We start from the raw sequence: 6002 nt of genomic DNA, 5'->3' as shown, positions 1-6002 counted from the left end.
CTGTGGGCTCGGGAGCATTGTGACGCCATGGGCCGCGGGGCCTGCCGGGAGTTGTGGTTCTTCCGAATGCCCGGCGAGCGCTCCGCGGAAGGCGAGCATGCGCATTGGGTGGCGTCGTTGCCATTTTGGAGGAGGTGGTGTTTGCCTTTCAAACGAAGGGGCGGGAGGAGAAGGAGGAAGAAGCGGCGGAGGGGAGCTGGCGACACAGCTGAGGGTGAGAAGGGGACAGGTGCTGTTGCAGGAAGGGGGTTGGCCGAGGGGCGCATTCACACGTGCTGGTCTTCATCGCTTGCAGTTCAGTTCCATTTGCGCGTTTGGAATGCAGGGCTGCCAATCTCCAGGTGGGGGCAGGGGATCTCCCGGTTTGAAGGCCCCCCCCCCCCGCTTCAGGGTCATCAGAAAGCGGGAGGGAAATGTCTGCTGGGCACTCCATTATTCTCTATGGAGACAGATTCCCATAGGGTATAATGGAGAATTAATCCCCGAGCATCTGGGGCTCGCGGGGGGGGGGGTGCTGTTTATTTTAGGTAGAAGCACCAAATATGCAGCGTATGAGCCCGCCTTGGTGGGGTAGGGCGGGATATAAATCGAATAAATAAATAAAAATAAATAAATAGTGCCTCTCAAAACACCCTCCAAGTTTCAGAAAGATTGGTCCAGGGGGTCCGATTCTATGAGCCCCCAAAGAGGGTGTCCCATTCTTCATTATTTCCAGTGGAGGGAAGGCATTGAAAAGGTGTGCAGTCCCTTTAAATGTGATGGGCAGAACTTCCTTTGGAGTTCAGTCATGCTTGTCACAACCTTGCTGCTGTTTCCACCCCTAAAGCCCCCAGATATTTCTTGATTTGGACTTGGCAACCCTATTGGAACATGAATCCTCCCCCGCCCCCACCAGGGAGGGATAATTTCTTGTGGGACTAGGGTTGTCATCTCTGGGTTGGGAAATACCTGAAACTTGGGGGGGTGGAGGTTCAGTGGGGTACAATGTCATAGGACCCACCATCCAAAGTGACCATTTCCCAGGTAAATTGATTTCCCAGGTAAAATGGTGTGACCATTTCCCAGGTAAATTGCTTGGAGACCAGAGGAAGATCTCCAGCCACTGCCTGGAGGTTGGCAACTCTATAACAGGTGGGGGAGTGAAGGGCACCACGGGGAGGGTGGTGGCACAGTGGTAGAACATCTGCATGGTATGCAGAAGGTCTTAGATGCAATCCTCAGTTGAAAGGACCCAGCAGGAGGTGATGGGAAAGACATCTAGCCAGGGACCCTGGAGAGCTGCTGCCGGCCTGAGTAGGCAATACTGACTTTGATGGAAGAAGAAGACTGCAGATTTATACCCCACCCTTCTCTGAATCAGAGACTCAGAGCGACATACTGTCTCCTGTATCTTCTCTCCCCACAACAGACACCCTGTGAGGTGGGTGGGGCTGAGAGACCTCTCCCAGAAGCTGCCCTTTCAAGGACAACTCCTGAAATAGTTATGGCTAACCCAAGACCATTCCAGCAGCTGTAAGTGGAGGAGTGGGGAATCAAACCCGGTTATCCCAGATAAGAGTCTGCACACTTAACCACTATACCAAACCATGGGTCTGATGCAGTGCAAGGCAGTTTCAAGTGTATGTTTGTGAATATATTGGATTGATTTTTTAACTCCATGCTGACCTTGATGGAGCCATGGTCTGATTCAGTACAAAGCCACCTGAATACTCCTTCAAACAAGAATTCTGAAGCTTATTGCTACAAGCTGTGGTGATCTTCACTGTTCTAGGTGGATTTGTTGAGGTGGGGGAGACTGTTAGATAGATGGAACTTCATCAACGACAGGAAGACTGTCATTGGCTGTTAGTCCTGATAGCAGTTTGAATCTTCCTTGTTCAGAGGCAGAATGGGAAATGGAACCTGTGTTTTCTCAGGATTTAGGGCCCAACTAGATGTCTGACATGTGGATGCTGTAGAGCAGGGGTGTCGAACTCATTTGTTATGAGGGCCGGATCTAAAAAAATGAGACCTTGAGGGACCGGCCATGTTGGGTTGGGCCGAGCCATGTCGGGCCGGGCCATGTGTGTACCTACTTAAGATTAGGTAGCACAGATATAAAGAACAAAAACATTTTTTTTAAAAAAAACTTAAAACACACTTGTAACATTAGCACTCATTGGTCTTAAAAGTGCTTTCTTTGTATTTCTCCCATGGGATCCAAGGAACTGGGCAAAGGAAGCTCTGGCTCTTTCCTTCCTTCCCCAGGGACTGGGGAGTTGCGGGGGGGGAAGCCTCAGTCAATAGAAGGAAGAGATGTTTGGCTCAGTAGCTCTGCTGTGCAATTGAGCAAGCCTTGCAAAGCAAGATATTATGCAGAAGGAAGCAAGAGAGAGGGAGAAGGAAGCAAATGACACCAGTTTCTTGGGGGCCTGATAGAAGTCCTCCGGGGGCCTGATTCAGCCCCCGAACTGCATGTTTGACACCTCTGCTGTAGAGCCAAGTTTGAGTCCAGTGGCACCTTTTAAGACCAACAAAGTTTTATTCAAGGTATGAGCTTTTGTGTGCAGGCACACTTCTTCAGATACAAATGAAATGGAAATTACCGTTCCATTATATATGCATTACATTGTACTAGTTATTATGTTGCATTATAATCTACTATTCTAATCTATTTAATGAGAATTTTTTAAAAAATGGAATGAATAGGAGAGTGTGCAATAATTTGGAATGGTTGATGGGAATGTATTTCTCTGGTCTGGGGACAGGGGAGATAACCAGCCAATCACCCCACTTCAAAGAAGATGCTGTAACATCGCCTCCTCTTTGAGAGGCGAGGGATGGAGCATAACAATGGGGCCTCAGTTAATTACTCTCAGCATTCCACAATTTAGGATATGTCTGCTCATCAGACTGCAATTTAGACACGGCTGTTTCCTTCACTGTGCCGCCCCCCCACACCAAAGAATTAAACTCAAACAAAGGAAAGGAAAGGTTCCCTGTGCAAGCACCAATCGTTTCCAACTCTGGGGCGATGTTGCTTTCACAACGTTTTCACGGCAGACTTTTTACGGGGTGGTTTGCCATTCCCTTCCCCAATCATCTACGCTTCCCCCCCCCCCCCCAGCAAGCTGGGTACTCATTTTGCCGACCTCGGAAGGTTGGAAGGATAAGTCAACCTCGAGTTGGCTATCTGAAAACCCAGCTTCCGCTGGGGATAGAACTCAGGTCGTGAGCAGAGTTTAGGACTTCAGTACTGCTGCTTTAACACTCTGCGCCACAGGGCTCCTTAAACAAATGATACCCATGTAAACTAAGCTTGTTTGATCCTTGAATCTGTTCAACATCTTCCTTATATTGGATGCTAATTTGCTCCTTACCATTTCCATTTCATTGCAACTGAAAAAGTGTGCATGCACATGAAAGCTTATACCCAGAATTAAACTTTGTTGGTCTTAAAGGTGCCACTGGACTCAGACTTTGTTCTGTTGCTTCAGACTAACACAGCTACCCTTCTGAATCTGTGCGGATGCGGTGTCCCTTTGGAAGCTTAACGCGACACTTTACAAATGCAGTGAGGGCCTGCTCCCGTTTGGGAACGCAACCAAATGCTGATGGATTGTAATTGGCAATGGCGTTCCAGAAAAATGAATTAAAATGAAAATAGAAACTCGGAAAGCCAGGAAATGAAATATGGCATTTCGGCTCTACTGAATCTAAGAATTCAGGAGACGGTCCCCTGAAGAAGGATCGTTCATACCCGAAACGAAATTGGACTGGTTCTTTTTATCGTTGGGCTAGGGTTTAAATGTCAATAAGTCTTTTGGACAGTAGTTGTGCAGCACATTGGATGGTCTTTTTGCTGTATCATTGGTTTGTTATTCAAGACTATAAATTGTATTTTGTGGACTACATAGGGAATTATTTTGTACATGGAGTGGGTTCATTGTTTTTCGTCTGGGCCTGCAGAAGGGCAGGCAAAGGCTCTTGTCCCCCGTCCCCCCCCCCCCTTGCTTTTTCAGGTGCCAGAAACTGAGCCCAAGCGGCATCTATAAATTTCCTATATTAGTCTTTAAAGTAGCAGTAGCATCTACATGCTGGACCAGTGGATGTCACTGTGTCTAATTTGGCCTTAGGTCTGATATCCTAAGTATTGGAAGGTGGCTTCTGGAGCCATTTCTGTATGTGATGGAACACATCTTGAGCACTTGGGCGTGAAGCAATATCTGTTTGAGGTCAGGTCTGCTTGCTGGTTTTTGCATTTAGTCTGAATACGGGGTTTTGTGAGGTGTATTTTCTATCACTTGAGCAAAGGGTTGCCAGCTCTGGGTTGGACAACACCTGGAGATGTGGCGTGTAGAACCTGGAGAGGGAGGGGTTTAGAGAGGGCAGAACCTCAATGGGGTATAATGCCATAGAGTCCTCCCTCCAAAACAGCCATTTTTTCCCCAGGGCAACTGATCTCTGTTGCCTGGGGAATCAGTTCTAATTCTCTGAGACACATCGTAGGCATATCATAGTGAATATCAACTTTTAACCACAGTGGTCAAATTGGAAGGTGACTTCTGTTTACCAGACTTTTTGAACTTAATAGTAAATTAACAAGAGCCCCGTGGCGCAGAGTGGTAAAGCTGCAGTCCTGCAGTCCTAAGAGCTGCTTATGACCTGAGTTCAATCCCGGCAGAAGCTGGGTTCAGGTAGCCAGCTCAAGGTCGACTCAGCCTTCCATCCTTCCGAGGTCAATAAAAGAAGTCCCCAGCTTGCTGGAGGGAAAGTGTAGATGACTGGGGAAGGCAATGGCAAACCGCCCTGTAAAAAGTCTGCCGTGAAAATGTGAAAGCAACGTCACCCCAGAGTTGGAAACGACTGGTGCTTGCCCAGGGGACTGACTACTTTTTTTACCTTTTTAGTAAATTAACATGATCATGCTGTGAGGAACCCCGTCAGAGGCTTTCCTCGGGAAGTGTCCCCTTTAAATTTCTCCCCGGTTACCTTCCCTCAGTCAGACTCACAGAAATCCTGTCAGAACTAGTAATAACTGGCACCAGATGGTTTTAACGTTAACAACCACAAAATATTTATTAGGTAACAAAAGGCAAGGAGGGAGATGAAATAATATTGATTATAACTGTTCAGTATTAAAAGGCAAATCAGTTGGCAGCTGGTTGGCAGAATGAAATAATTACAGAGAGTAGAGACTTTTTCAGGCTGAGGTAAAAATATATCAAGGCTTTGGCAGAAGATCCTTAAAATAAACAATAAACCAGGCAGGTTTCAGAGTCCCACTAGACTACTTCACACAGGCTGTCTGTGCCTTCTGGGCACTCAGAATGCTGTTTCTTCAGATGTTTTACCCTAACTTAGGCAGTGCCAAATCATATAAATAACAAACTTCAATCACTTTTCCACACACACATAGAGAACTCCTGACTGGTGTCAGTATTCTCCCTCACAGACCCTTTCACACTAACTGCCTTCCAGGACTCTCACCCCTGAATACCAATGCATCTCAGCCCCACAGCTAGTTCTCTGGTCTGAGTCTTGGGTACCTCTGCTGACCACCAGAATCCAGTTCTCCCCTCAGTGTGTATTTGTGTGATCTTGTTTGTATTCTGAGATTGCCTGATGCACTGGCAAAATCTCCCTCAGAGAGTGCCAAACCGCTGAAAACTCCCTCTTCCAGACAGAGTCCACTCAGCTCTGTCTCCCACAAGGAGCTCAGCCACTCTGGCCACTCTCAGCCCCTCATCCAGTTAATTTTACAACTGCCCGGCCTAAGCCCACTGTCTTCCCTTCAGACTGGTATACTGAAGACTTCACTTGAAGACCCCCTGGCGCCGACTAAAAATCCTGAGGTGATTTTCTGCTGAGCAAACCTAAAAAGGATACTTGTCCATTGCTCGGGCAATGTTCCAGCCAATCGCTGCAAGCCTGTTTCTCAGCTACTCAGGCTAAGGGCCTGAGTCCGTCACACATGCCTTTAATCAATGTCAAGACAGCTAATTTTTCCCTTCATTTATTGA

Source organism: Heteronotia binoei, chromosome 4 (genome assembly GCF_032191835.1).
Source record: "Heteronotia binoei isolate CCM8104 ecotype False Entrance Well chromosome 4, APGP_CSIRO_Hbin_v1, whole genome shotgun sequence".
In the NCBI taxonomy this organism is placed as follows: Eukaryota; Metazoa; Chordata; class Lepidosauria; order Squamata; family Gekkonidae; genus Heteronotia; species Heteronotia binoei.
The sequence above is the reverse complement of the archived record's forward strand: the minus strand, read 5'-3'. Positions refer to the sequence as shown.